This window comes from Gossypium raimondii, chromosome 7 (genome assembly GCF_025698545.1).
Source record: "Gossypium raimondii isolate GPD5lz chromosome 7, ASM2569854v1, whole genome shotgun sequence".
In the NCBI taxonomy this organism is placed as follows: Eukaryota; Viridiplantae; Streptophyta; class Magnoliopsida; order Malvales; family Malvaceae; genus Gossypium; species Gossypium raimondii.
In genome coordinates, this window is record NC_068571.1 from 39,051,584 (window position 1) to 39,068,226 (window position 16,643).

The following is a 16,643-nucleotide window of genomic DNA, read 5'->3' on the forward strand; positions in this document are numbered from 1 at the left end:
GATTCCACGAGCTGTATTAACATCGGCCCAATCACCTCGAAATAAGACAACTTTCCATTTGCCGTAGTAATCCAATTCAATTATGTCAGTAAGCTGTCCGAAATATTCCACATTTCCCTCGACAGGATTATTGTCCCTAGCGCTAGCATAACTTGTAATTGCAGAATTAACAACTATTCCACAATTTTGTGTTCTCCTCAACCTCTCGCGATATTTTGTATGAAATCTGAATCCGTTGATGAGGAACGCAGTATATCTTTTAACCACTCGATTTGGACCTTGGGAGAGCCATTTAACTTCGTCGTTTACGCTCTTCCCATTCCAAACCTATTGAATGGAAAGTAAACTAAGTAATTAAAAATGTTATGAGAAAGCATTATAATTTGTAAGTGAAAGCTCCAACTACATACAGTTTGGCTTAACCATTCATAAAAAGATTCTGTAAACAACTTATTGATATCTCGATGTTGTGTTCTTCAGTTGTGCGAACGAGATCTCAATATTTGTTTGTACTCACTATGTTAAAAAAATGTGATCTTTGTTAGAAGATAAACAATTTTTAGTTTGATAAATATTTATAAAATTTGTATAACTTACTTCCGTAAAGGTTCCAATGATTCGTGGTGAAACAAAACATATCGATGTGCTTGTACCCACGATAAATTATCTAATTCCGCAATTTCAACTTTGCCGATTGGTTGTCCAAAACTTTGGAACAAATAAGTATCGGCTAAGTTATAGTCCGTGAGTCCAACATTCCTATTTGGTCTGTTAAACCTTGTTTCGACATCTTCTAAATATCTTGAGCAGAAGGTCATACATTCCTCTGCCAAGTAGCCTTCAGCAATTGATCCTTCTGGATATCGCTTGTTGCGGCAGAAAGACTTTAATTTGGATAGGAACCTAAACACAATATACAACATTATCAAGAGTTGTAACTAAAGGCATAGAGGTGAATGAAGGAAAATTTTAAAAATACTCTTTAACACCTTTCTATGGGATACATCCATAGATAGAAAACGGGTCCACCAAGAATTGCTTCGTACGGGAGATGAATTATCAAGTGAACCATAATGGTGAAAAAGGAAGGTGGGAAGATTTTCTCCATGTTGCATAAAGTTAAAGCGGCTCGATCCTGTACCTTCTGAAGTTATTGAACATCCAAAACTTTGCCACAAATGGCTTTCATTATGTTGGATAGTTCAATGATACAAGACGTCACCTTCTTGGACATACAACATCGTAGAGCAACTGGCATTAAATCTTGCATCAAGATGTGATAGTCATGTGATTTTAGCGAATATAATCGGCGATCTTTAACACTACCACATCGAGATATATTTGATGCATACGCATCCGGAACCTTTATATCCTTCAATACCATGCAAAACAGTTCTTTCTCCGTCTTGGACATTGAGAAAATAGAAGGCGGCAACCGATATTTCCCATTCGGAAGTGGATTGGGATGAAGATCAGGCCGAATCCCATTTGGACTAAATCAAGTCGACTCTGAAGATTGTCTTTTGATTTTCCATCGACGTTCAAAATTGTACCCACAATGTTCTCGCAGACATTTTTCTCAATGTGCATAACATAAAGATTGTGTCGTAAAAGGTGATGCTCCCAATAAGGCAACTCAAAAAAAAAACTTCTTTTTTTCCACAAGTCCGCCTCATTAGGATCGTCCTCTTCGTCGGAGCTTTCCTCAGCTTCATCATTTGATCTTCTGTTTCTCTGCGTGTTTGGCGGTTGGTTCATCTTCCCATAAATGAAATTCATATCTTCCAACATGAACAAGATTTCAGAGCCACTGGTCTGGGAAGGAGCTTCTCAGAACTCTTCAGTGCCGTCAAATACAAAACTCTGAAATCTAAATCTATGATTTTTCGGTAACCACCGACGATGCCCCATGTAAGAGAACTTCTTCCCATTGTACAGCCATTGCGAGCATGTTTGTGCAGCACAACAAGGACACGCATAACGACCCTTGGTACTCCAACCGGGTAAATTGGCATAAGCGGGAAAGTCATTAATGGTCCACATCAAAGCTACACGTAAATTAAAGTTCTCCTTTCTCAGCACATCGTATATCTCGACACCAGCCCACAATTGTTTTAACTCTTCAATAAGTGGCTGTAAGTAAATGTCAATATCATTCCCGAGCTCTTTCTCTCCAGGGATAATCATAAATAAGATAAGGGAAGATTGCTTCATGCAAATCCACGGAGGCAGATTGTATGGAACAAGCACTACTAGCCAAGTACTGTACGCAGTACTCATGATCTTGTACAGATTAAATCCATCAGATGCTAAGCCAAGCCTTACACTCCTAGGATCGCTTGCAAAGCTTGGAAATTTATTGTCAAATGATTTCCAAGCTAAAGAATCTGCCGGATGCCTCATCTTCCCATCTTCGGTTCGTCCATCATGGTGCCACGTCATGAACTCCGCTGTCTTCGACGACATGAAAAGCCTTTGAAGCCTTGGTATCAGCAGAAAATACCGTAAAATCTTGACCGGCTTCTTTCTTGCCTGTGCATCATTTTCATCGTCGTTCCCATCTTCTGTGTTTCTATTACTCCAACGTGATTGGCCGCATACGTGACAGCACTGTTGGTTTCTCCGATCGCCCCAATACAACATGCAGTCATTCGGGCAACTATGGATTTTAGTGTACCCAATACCTAAATCTTTTATCATTTTTTTCATATCTTTGCATGATTGAGGGATTTTTGCAAACGGAAACATCTCTCTCAAAAACTCTAACAGCATGGTCAAAGAGTTCCCGGTCCACTCTCCCAAACATTTTAACTTAAAAAGATGAATACAGAAAGATAATTTTGAGAATTTTGATCCCTCATACAAATCTTCGTTCATGTCAGTAAGTAGCGCGTAAAACGTCGCCGCTTCTCCATTCGGCTCTTCATGATGTACACTTCTTTCGGGTTCGGTAAAAGCATTTCCACCGAGATTACAATCATCAGATGCCACAAAGTCAGCTGGGAATGACTCCAAACCATGATTGTGAATATTAAATGCTTCCCACAACATCCCTTCCATGTCATCCCCTCTAACGGACCGATGGTAAGCAGTACTATCATAAGATACATCCATCCTCGAAGAGGAGGTACTAGGCGGGCATTCTTCATGAAATAACCATTGTTTATAACCCCGAACAAACCCATCAACAATTAGATGCTCGTATACAACTTCACGATAATGCCAATTTATGTTGACACACTTCTTACACGGGCAAAGAATCATGTTCTCTTGGCTTGCATATTGAAATGCAAAATTTAGAAAAGTCTGTACTCCATTTCGATAACCGTCGCTTACCCTTGACAAATTCATCCAAGACCGGTCCATTTCTTATTTCTTGAAGTCGATTGTCACCGGAAATTACAAGGGTAAGTTTTTCAAATGGTAAGTATATCATATAATATATATTTATGTATTAAGTAAATTATGTAAGTTATGTACGTGTATAAGTTATTTAAGTTTTGTATTAAGTAAACTATGTAAGTTGTGTATTATATAACTTATGTAAGTTATCAAAGTAATGTATGTTATGTAAGTTGTAAGTTATTATGTATTATATAACTTCGTAAGTTATGTAAGTTATGTAAGTTGTGTAAGCTATTTCAGTTATGTAAGCTTTGTATTATGTAAGTTATGTAGGTTATGTAAGTTGTGTAAATTATGTAAGTTCTTGTACATACAAATTTTGGTTATGTAAGATTTGTATGATGTAAGTATATCAAGATTACGATCGATTTATAACCGATTTAAAACTATAATATATTTTAACAAGTTCTCGTAAGTAATGTAATATATACTTAAATTTATAGCGAGTAATGTATTTAAGTAACATACTTAAGTAAAAATTTAACCAAATTTTAGTAATTAATGTATCTGAGTAACATATTTAAGTAAAAATTTAACGAAATTTTAGTAAGTAATGTATTTAAGTAACTTATTTAAGTAATATATTCAAGTAATATATTAAGAGTAAAATTTAGTAAAAATATGTTTTATTTATTAATATTGTAAGACATCTAAAATATACTTAAAAATATTTATTTAAGTAATGTAATATATACTTAAATTTATAGCGGTAATGTATTTAAGTAACATATTTAAGTAAAAATTTAAACAAATTTTAGTAATTAATGTATCTGAGTAACATATTTAAGTAAAAATTTAACGAAATTTTAGTAAGTAATGTATTTAAGTAACTTATTTAAGTAATATATTCAAGTAATATATTAAGAGTAAAATTTAGTAAAAATATGTTTTATTTATTAATATTGTAAGACATCTAAAATATACTTAAAAATATTTATTTAAGTAATGTAATATATACTTAAATTTGTAGCGGTAATGTATTTAAGTAACATATTTAAGTAAAAATTTAACCAAATTTTAGTAATTAATGTATCGAGTAACATATTTAAGTAAAAATTTAACGAAATTTAAGTAATGTAATATATAAATTTTAAAAATTATATTCGAACAATATATGTATTAGTAATAAGTTAAACTAAATTGTAAAAATATTAACATATATATTTTTTTAATATTAATAAGTTATAATAAAATATATGAATATATACTTTTTTAATATTAATAAGTTAAATAAAAACTAAAATGTGTCAAAATCATTGTTGCCTATGTACTATGTTTGCTATTTCCGTTACAGCACACAGTACTATACAAGTTGAGATTCATAATGTTGTTACTTGATCGATAGAATCATCAAATTGAACCAATCCTCTCTAACATCCTTTTGTCATCACAAAACTCAGAACCACATCAAAAGAAAAACTTTAATTGATGATTTTGACAAATAATATTTTTCTCAATGTTTAGCAAACTGCTGATACAAATTAATCTAAACTGGACAACCTCCTCAAGATGGAGCAGTGGGGGAACCACTCGGTTTTGTTTCCACTTGATAAACACTTCATTCAATGTAAAATAGCAAAGCAGAAAATGTAAAATGTAAAAGCAGAAAATAAAGAAACATAAAATGGTACGAAACATAACATGCTAGAGAAGCGAAATTTCGTGTCCATATTCCTTTCAAAGCTACAAGATTTATTACCCAAGAAAAGAATTGATTTTCATGAAAGAAATCCGAACAAATAAATACATTTGATGATTTAAGCAAAGTTTAAATTTGATTATGAAACAGTTTATAGTTTCTGTTCCTAAATAAAGAAAAAGAAAACTATATATAATAAAGAGATTGAATCAAAAAATGTATATAAATTTATATCCATTTTAAACTAGATATCCTCATACTATATATATTATATATTAGAAATGTATATAAATTTTAAGTATATTATAAATGAATCTCCCATTTCGATAACCAAAAATATTACTTTGCTCTTTAGAAGTTTGAACTTACAAGTTTTGAACAGTGATGTAGTGTTCAGTTCCTTGCCACTATTGGATTTTTTCTAATAGTACTATAGTAGCTCTGCCATAGCAAATATTAATAGATATCATTCAATAGGTTTTGAACAGTTTTGCAATTTTCAATGAGCAAAGATGCATAAATGATTCAACATGGTAGCAATTAAAACTATATATATTATATATTAAAAATGTATATAAATTTTAAATATATTATAAAAGAAAGAAACAAAAAAAAAGATTGAATCTCAGCTTTCAAACTGAAATATTACTTTGCTCAGAAAGACAATTTGAACTTACAAGTTTTGAGCAGTCTTTGTAGTGTTCAGTTCCTTGCCACTATTGGATTTTTTCTAATAGTAGTATAGTAGCCTGCCATAGCAAATATGTATAGATATCATTCAATAGGTTTTGAACAATTTTGCAATTTTAATGAGCAATGATAAATGATTCAACATGGTAGCAATGGAAACTAATTTTCGAATGTAAGCAAAGATAAATGATTCAATTTGAAATGAGAAAATCCAAATGCTCAAAAGCCCCAAATTCGGATATATTCGAAAGACCCATTTCTTTGACGCACCAACTCAATATTTGTTCAAATCTTGTTTTATTCCGAAACATTCGCGCATGAAGAAGATGAAGCAAGTAGTTGAACTTACCGAAAGGTTGCGGCACCGCAACACGGATGGAGGCGTTGATGCAAATGAAGCGACGGTTTGGGAGAATGAGAGGTTGTGATGCGATGAGGATTAGGGAAATTTTAGGGTTTGGGAGAATGAGAGGTTGGGGATGGAGAATCGGGTTTTAGCTTGGTCAAAACGATGGGAAAAAACGACGTTGTTTTCATCAAAATAATTAACCCATTTGCGGCGTTTATATACAAGCGCCACTAGTAATATGATCAAACGCCGTCGCTTCCGATCGATTAACTCAAAGTCATTGCGTTTTAGAGAAAGCGGCATCGTCTCCATAAAAATTAAAACATTTTTGCGGCGTTTACTAAAAGCGCCACTAAAAGTAAATAAGAAAAAAGCCATTTTCCTAAACAATTTACGTAATTTGCGGCGTTTATATACCAAATACCACTAGTAATATGATCAAACGCGTCGCTTCCGATTAGTTAACTAAAACTCATGGCGTTTTAGAAAACGGCATCGTCTCCATAAAAATTAAAACCATTTTGCGGCGTTTACTAAAAGCGCCACTAAAGTTAAATAAGAAAACGGAGCCGTTTTCCTAAACAATTTCTGTAAATTGCGGCATTTATACATAAGCGCCACTAAATATTAGGCCAAATTAACTCGAACTCCTGGCGTTTTAGCCAATCGCCACTAATAATATAGATAAAACGGCAGTGTTTGCGTAAATCTTAAAACATAGTTACATTAATTTGCGGCATTTTTTTAAAGCGCCACTAAAAGCAAATAATAAAACGGCGCAGTTTTTTATCAAATGTTATGAATCTCAGCCAAAAACGGCACCGTTTTATCTCCAATATTAAGAATATTTTACGGCGTTTGTTATTAAACGCCGCTAATGTCTAGTTTATAGCGGCGTTTTAATAAAAACGCCACTAATACATTAAATTTTCTATTGAAACGGCGCCGTTTTGCCAAATTTTAATGAATAGTTTTGTTAATTTCGGTAATATTTAAAAAATTAGATAAAATTATCAATCTCAATTTTTAAGTAATATTTATAAAATTAGGTAAAAATAAAAATTTTAGTTTTTTATTTTTTATTATCATTTTTTGTAATTTTGACAATTTTTTACAATTTTGACAATTTTAAATTATTATATTCAAATTATTATATATTGCATATCAATTTTAAATTAATAATCTTTATAATATATTATTATCTCCTTTACAATTATATAAAGAACTTATTTAATATGTTAATTAAAAAGTACTAATTAATCCAAATCTTAATCCCTAACCCGACTCCAAATCCATAAACCCTAACCCCTAACCCCTAAACTTTATTTAATATATAAATTAAAAAACACTAATTAATCTAAACCTTAAACCATAACCCAATCCCTAACCCCTAACCCCTAACCCCTAACCCCTAACCCCTAACCCCTAACCCTAAACCCTAAACCCTTAACCCATGACCTCTAACCTTTAATCCCTAACCCCTAAACCTTATTTAATATATACTTAAAACACACTAATGAATCTAAACCCGAAACTCTAACCTAACATCGATTTTATAAACCCTAAATCCCTAACTCTTAACATCTAACCCCTAACTTAACCCCTAACCCTTAACCCATAACCCCTAACCCCTAATCTATAAACCTTAAATCACATTAACCCTTAAACAAAAATCCCTAATCCATAATCTCTAATTCCATAATCTATAAAACTTAAAATTGTAACTCCTAAACCAGTCTTAAATCCTAAATTAACCATATATATACCCTAACCATATTTATTAAACCCTAAACTATAATGATAATTAAATTAAATATTTTAAAATAATACTATCTTATCTCTTACAATTATATTTGAAATAATTTAGTACATAAATTAAAAATCAATAGTATTTTAATTTATCCATTTTTAACAAATATTTTAAATTATTTTAAATACCTGAGTATTAGTGGCGCTTCATAAAAACGCCACTAAATCCCCAAAAGCTAAAAAACGGCGTCGTTGGGCTGAAGTAGTTTTGCGGCGCTTTCCCAAAAATGCCGCTAATGCTATTCTTTAGCGGCGTTTTACCATAAACGCCACTAATTCTAATATACCTCAAAACCAAACGCTGCGTTTTGGTTAAGGTATTTTGCGGCGCTTACAAATAAACGCCACTAATTATGTTCTTTTACGGCGTTTTTTTAATAACGCCACTAAAACTAATCTACCTCAAGACCAAACGGTGCGTTTTCGTTAAGATATTTGCGGCGTTTTATCGTAAACGCCACTAATTCTAATATACCTCAAAACCAAACGCTGCTTTTTGGTTAAGGTATTTTGCGGCGCTTACAAATAAACGCCACTAATGATGTTCTTTTACGGCGTTTGTTTAAAAACGCCACTAATACTAATCTACCTCTGGTTAAGATATTTGCGGCGCTTATTGTGATACGCCACTAATACTATTCTTTAGCGGCTTTTTATAGAAAACGCCACTAATTCTAATATACCTCAAAACCAAACGCTGCGTTTTGGTTAAGGTATTTTGCGGCGCTTACAAATAAATGCCACTAATTATGTTCTTTTACGGCGTTTTTTTAATAACGCCACTAAAACTAATCTACCTCAAGACCAAACGGTGCGTTTTCGTTAAGATATTTGCGGCGTTTTATCGTAAACGCCACTAATTCTAATATACCTCAAAACCAAACGCTGCTTTTTGGTTAAGGTATTTTGCGGCGCTTACAAATAAACGCCACTAATGATGTTCTTTTACGGCGTTTGTTTAAAAACGCCACTAATACTAATCTACCTCGAGACCAAACGCTGCGTTTTCGTTAAGATATTTGCGGCGCTTTTTGTAAAACGCCGCTAATACTATTCTTTAACGGCGTTTTATCGAAAACGCCACTAATTCTAATATACAATTGAACCAAACGCTGCGTTTTGGTTAAGGTATTTTGCGGCGCTTACAATAAACGCCACTAATTATGTTCTTTTACGGCGTTTTTTTAGAAACGCCACTAGTTGTTCAGGTTTTTGCGGCGTTTTAGGGTTAGCGCCGCTAATGCTCGATTTTTAGCAGCATTTGTTTATCAAACGCCACAAAAAATGCCGCTAAAAGCCTGTTTTGGTGTAGTGCGTCAACGGTAATTAACGGCTTAGTGACTAAAATGTTACAACAAGATAACGGAAGTGACTAAAACGTAACATTTCAAACATAAGTGACTAAAATGTCACCTCAGATAAACAAAACTGACCATGGGTATGGTTTACCCTAATAATAATAAAGATGAAAAAAAGTTATTAAACTATATTAAAAGTGAAAATTAAGTATAAAAATATAAAGAAAAACTAAAACAATAATAATATACAAAATATTAAAATTTTTCAAGTAAGAAATAATTTTATTGTAATTAATCAATTAATTAAGAATTAAGATAATATAATCGATAATGCTAATACAACAGAAAAGTGTTAACTGTTCTCAACTAATATGAGATTAGATTGTAAACAAAATCGATAAATCTTAAAAATATATATAATTTTGGTTTAATATGTAATTACATACATGAACTTTGATTCTATGTAATTTTATACATAAAATTTTGGTTTGATCTAATTCTCGTAAATTATTAATACAATTATTGATATAACATCATCTTATGTTTATATATTGCATATGTAAATAATTATATTTATCCAAAATAAAAATAGGTTAATTTATTTATTTCTTTGAATGTGTATATAAAGTTTCAAGTATATATTTGAACCACAATAAAATTTCATATATATAACTGTACGTATAATTTTGAAATTTATCAGTAAAGAAAATAAATTTATATTTTAAATGCCATAAATTCTAACTTGCCCTCATTATTTTCCTACTATAATTGTATTTTCATACTAATAAAAAGAAATAAGAGTTGGTCAAAGTTTGGGGAAAGGCTGTACAGGGAAGTATTTTGGCTAAGGGGAAGCAACACATAAACAGTAAATTAAAGGCACAATGAATAAACCACCCCATGTTCCGTATGCTTCTAAAGAGGCGACAAATAGGCCTTTAATTTTATTTTAATTTTCCAAATCCATTGAATCATGTGGGTTTGATTTCCTATCTTTTTTCTATTTCAATAATGTGTGTCAAATTATGTGAACCTAAAGGTTGTAGCCGCCTGCTTGAATTGGGTTTTTTTCGGGTTTTTTGTATTTTTTGGTTCGAGTTTATTATATTTTAAGTTAAATTTTATTATAGTATAATATTTTAAAGGGTAAATTACACCAATAGTCACTCAACTTTGGGGTAGCTGACAAAACAGTACAATTGGTTCATTTCAGTCCTTTTTGGAAAAGTGGCAAAACAGTCCTTCTTGTCACTTCCCGTCACAGATGTCACGGCAAAGTGACATGGCAGATGACGGCGTGCTTGGTGTCAAAAAACCCTTCAGCTCGCCGATTACCACCAATTTAACAGCCCTATCAATACAAATTTAGGGTTTAAGAAGAGAAAAAGAAGAAAAGAAGAAGAAGAAGAAGAAGAAGAGGAGAAGAGAAGAGAAAAAATGGAGATGCCTCCAGTTTTCAAATCAATCCCATACTGCATCTCTGCAAGTGATTCCTCTAAACTTCAAAAGTAACGATCTAAGGCCAAAGCTTTAACCCAATTGCTTCATATTCTTCTGCAGTTACTCGGGCATGGCTGTTGCAGCTTCAAATCAGAATGTTGTTGCTTTGGGGGTCACAGTAACACAAGGAGAAGGCAATTTACCCAAGCTTCTCCTCACTTCTGATCATGGCAGGTAATGTTCAAATCATCAAATTTTGAAGAAATGACCCACTTTTTGCAAGATTTTCTTTTTTGGGTCTTTTCCAAATTTATTAAACTCCCTTGTTGGTTCAATCAACGAGTCAATTTTTTTTTCTTTTTCATTGATTCGAGTCTGAAAGAAATTTTATCTGTCTTTATTTTTTGGTGTTTTAGTGAAGCTGAGATTTATCTATTTGGAGGTTGCATTATAGCTTGGAAAGACATGGTGTTTCAATGGTGGAAGGTTACAAAGGAAGAGAGCCAAGAAGAAGAAGAAAAGCAAAGACATGGTGTTTCAATGGCAAATAATCAAATCCCGCCAAATTAGGCAAAGAAAACTTTTTTTAAGTCTCTTCTTCTTCTGCTCCTCTGTTATTAAGGTTTTTTTTTTCAATTTCTTCTTAAATTGGGTGGTTTCCACTGTAGACATCCAACGTGGCAAGTTAACTGGCCACATCAGCAGTTAACTTGCCACATTAGCAGTCTCGTTAAGACACTAATGGAAACTGTTAATCAGTGACTGTTTTGTCACTTTTTTATAATGTAATGACTGTTTTGTTATTTTTCAAAAATTGAGTGACTAAAATGAAACCTAGGTGACTATTTGTTAGTTACCCCGAAGTTGAGTGACTGTTGGTGTAATTTACCCTATTTTAAATTATATTTTAATTAAAATTTATCATTGTTACTTGTTAGTGTAAAAATTATATAAAATTAATTGGGTTAAATAATTTTATTATAAAAATGTGACATATTACAAGTTAATTATATTGAATTCTAAAAATTGATTATATGAACCTGATTATTAAATAATACATTATACTTTATATTATTATTTACTATGAAATAAAAAACTTTTAAAAAAGAAAAAGAGTTTCTTTTATGTATTTGCATTGTACAAGCCCAAATTTGCCTGGGGCCCAAAACCTAAACACCAAAACCCAAACCAACCCAATTACAAACCCAAATCAGATGGCCCAATGGAGACCCAAATTCCAACCCATCTAAATCTAACCCTAACAGCCCACTCAACCCAAGCCCAAGACATCAAATCAAAAAATAAACAAGTCAAATCCGAGGTGCGCCGCACCTAGGGGCTCCTAGCGTCTGCCGCCGCTCTAGCACCTACCACCGCGCCTTACACACCTCCGTCACGTCATGTCTCTTCTGCTCCAGTCACCTGCAAAAAAGGAAGCAATAACAGTAAATAAAACAGTAGCAAATGGGGGATTTTCTTTGATGTATTTTTCTTTTCTTTCGGCTATAAAGCCAAACATGTTGTAAAAAAAAGGGGGGGTTTTGAGATCTAAAATAAAAAACAAGAACAAACTTGTTCAGATCCAAAAAAAGAAAACAAAAAGAACAGATCGAATACAAACAGAAAAATCATTCGAAGGTCTATTCCTACTGTTGTTTTAATTTTTTGTTGTATACTTCCCCATTCCTTGTCTTTGCATGTTTATCAAAGTATAATACATACATAGAAATATAAAGAAGGTACTGGAAGTTTTTTTTTTTACCTCTGTTGTAACTGACGAAGGCGGAATCGAAGAGTCTTCTTCGTTTTTTTTTCTATTTTCTTAGATTTTTTAGGGATTTCAGGCTTGGATTAGGGTTCAGGGAGGCCAAATAGGCCGAGGGGAGTTCTTTTCGGAACTCTGACCGCCGCATATGGTGGCCGACGGTGGCGGGCGAACGGTCGCCGGTGATTAGGGTGTGGTCGGACCACGACCGAAGAAGGAAGGGATTGAGAGAATCCCATCTTTTTTTTAAAAACGGGGAAAAAATGAATTTTTTGGACGAAATGTTGGCTTTTATAGGGCCTTTAAACGACGTCGTTTAGGGCTGGTCATAGTAGCCCTAAAATGGCGTCGTTCTGCCCAAGATCCATGCATCGACCCGACCTGTTCTTAGGGTCCGTGCGTTTCGGAGAAAGGGGTTATTTATGGTTATGGTCCCGCTGCTTTTCCAGTGTCATGCAATCAGGTTTCCATTTATTTTCTAATTTTATCCCATGTTTCTTTTTGTGTTTTCAATTAAGTCCCTTCTTGAACTACGTCGTTTTAAAGAAGGTGGAAAATTGTTCCTTTAATCCCTCTCTGTTACCCGTGTATTCAGTTTGATCCTTCACCTTTTATTTATTAGCGATTTGACCCCACATTCTATCCTAGTTTTTAATTTAGTCCTCTATCTGGTATTTTAGTTATTTATTGTTAAATTGATCATTTTACATATTATTAATACTATTATATTATATTATTATAAATATTATTATTACTATTTACTCAACTATGTCCTTTTAATTTCAAATTTTGTTATATATATATATATATACATACGTTTTGTTATACGTACATATATATATCTATATCCATCATACATTTTATAATATATATATATATATATATATTTATACGTCTATAATTCTATATATATATATACATAATTACATATAGTATTTATATTTATATGTATACATATACATACATATACACACTTGCACATTTTATATTTCATAATTTTAAATATATATACATATATTCTTCTTATTTTTATTTTACGTATATACACATTTCTTTTTATCATTTTATAACTTACATACATATCCACATATTTATACATTTTTATTTTCATATATATATATATTATATCTTATTATATATATATATATCTTTATATACGTATTTTAATTTTCATATATATATACTTTATATCTTATTATATATATATCTTTATATACGTATTTTCATTTTCATATCTATATACTTTATATCTTATTTATCTATATATCTTTATATATATATATATATATATATTAATTTTCATATATATATATACATGCTTGCATATTCCTTATTGTATCTTATGCTTTATATATATATACATATACATATACATATACATATACATATACATATACATATACATATACATATACATATACTCTTTTGCATTGTTATAATTATATTCACTAATTTATTTGTTTATTCACGCTTTCATTATTATTTAAAAAAAAGTTTCAGTCTTATCTGCTTATATACTCGTTATTCAGCATGCTATTGACTCGTTTTTTTTTGTCACTATCGTTCGTATTACGTTACACTATCGTATTCATTATTGTTTTGTATGCGTATCCACAATGTAATTCGTTTTCGCATTTTTACGACATCATGTTTTACTTTACTCGATATATCAAATTTTTTTTCGTATTTTGATATTCGAAAGGTCGTACCCTAACTTACGGGGTTTCGATTTTCTCGATAAATCTAAATACACGAATTATTTCAAACAAAGTTTTTAAATGCTCTCGGGAATTAACGAAAAATTGTGTTCTAACTCATGAGACATGATCTCTTTCCTAAACCCGAGATAATCAAATATCTTTCAACATAAGTAAATTATTTTTTAGTATTCATTTTCGTATTGGGAATTCTGGACATTGCGTCCTAACTTACGAGACGTAATTCTCTTTCTCGATCAACGTAAAATATGTATGTTTCTTGATTTTTTTTAGCATTTCAATAAAGAATCTTATTTTAAATCAATTTAAAGTTTCTAATCTTCGACACTAAGACACTAATTAATCAACTAGGTACCAATTTTGGGCGTTACGAGGGTGTTAATTCTTCCTCGTACGTAATCGACTCCCGAACCCGTTTTTTTGAATTTTGTGGACCAAAATCGTTGTTTTAATAAAATCAAATTATTTATTAAAAACAACCACTATTCGAGGTGTCCCGATCACTCCTCATTAAAAAGATCGATGGCGACTTTCATTTTCGTTTTCATTTTTCAAAATCCAAGTCGACATCGTTTTCACAAGAAAAATAGTGTCAACATGCATAATAAAAGTATTTTATGCTTACAAAAATTATAATTTGAATTCATATAAAATTTTAAAAAAAAAATTGTAATACTAAATAATAGAATATAATAATTATTTAAAATATATATTATTTTAAATTCTAAAATACATTATACTTTCATAAATTAATATTTGATACTTACTCAGTTCATTGCTACTGTGCAATCCCATGACAGAGGTTCTATGGTCAATAGGAAGTCCAAAGATGGATTGCAAGTTCAGCAAAAAAGGCATAGTTTTCATATTTAGGCTCCGTGTGTTTCTTTTAAAATAATTTTCGAAAAATGATTTTTTTTTCTGAAAAAGCTAATATTTTTTAGTGTTTAGATGAATCTGTGTAAAATATTTTCTGTTGTTTGATAAATTTCTTAAAAATATTTCATAAAATTGTTTTCAATGAAACAAACATACATTTGAGAATTTCTTAATTTTTATTGTTTAATTGAATTTATTTTTATCTATAATTTTATATTTTACATTATTTTTGCATATATTAAAATATTATATTAAATTCAGGTTCATTACAACGTCATTTTTAATTACATGACTACCAAGTGAGTATTTTTATTTAAAATGTGACATTAACAAAATTGATAAAAAATTTAACGATCTCAACAATTGGACTTGATTTTCAAATTTGAAAAGTAAAGAGACTAAATTCTTGAAAATAAAAGTATAAAGACTAAATTACAAATCATGAAGTATACATAGACTTATGCCATATTTTAATCTTTATACTATAAAATATTTATTATTAATATATTTATAAATGTAATAAATATTTATTATTAAAATATTAATATTGAATATTTTCAATAATATGTGTATAATATTATTTAAAATTATTATTTTAAAATTTATTATTACAATAAAATTGAATTATTAAATAATTTATTAAAATAATAAATTATATTTATTATATTAATAATTTATTATATGACTAAATATAAATAATTAAATATGTATGTTTAATAATATTAAAAATAATATTTTAAATATTTTAAAATAAAAATAAAAATTATTATCAATATAATAATATTAAGTTTGATTTAAGTTAATTTTATATAAAAATAAAATTATCTATAGAAGAGCTTTTTTTCGGAAAATGATTTACGTTTTTCAAAAGGGTAAGTCATTTTACCGGAAAAAATGAATTATTTTACGTTGATATATAAGTTATTTTCTGTTGACCAAGCTGTTTTCTGTGAACCAAACATAGGAAAATATAGAAAATATTTTTTGTAAAACCTTTTACATGTAAACAAACAGACCCTTAATTAATCTACTGCTTAGTTTTCTTTTGTTATTTTATGCGTTTGTTGAATTACCAAAAAAATTATAAAACTTTAAAATTAAACTTTTGTTAATTATAAAAAATATTTATAAGGGAGACTGTAGGTTCGAATTTTGAAAATGACATTATTAGGAGGAAATCATGAATCTCGAACATAAACCATAAAATGGACATACATAATATAAATAAATAAAATTATTTGTCCAAATTAGTAAAGTTTATTTTATTTTTCCATTTGATAACACAAAAGTTTAAACAGTAATGTAACTTTTTATTTTTATTTTATAGTTTCTATAATTGTTTTATCAATAGTTACTTGATAATATATAAGTATTCTTATATCTAAATCATCTAAATTAAAAATTAAATTATCCAATATAAATTAAAATTCCAAAACTAGAAGCTAAATACAATGAAAAATAACTAAAGGAAGGAACTTGAAAATTAAGTGCTATATCATTGATTTTTGGTGTTTGTGTAAGAGTAAGAGTAGTAATCTCATTTTCTCAAAAATTACTATTTCATTATATATTAATTAATTAATTTAATAAGAAAAATATTTGAATAAAACTAATTATTAAAGCTTTTATAAAATATTTAATTTTTATTACT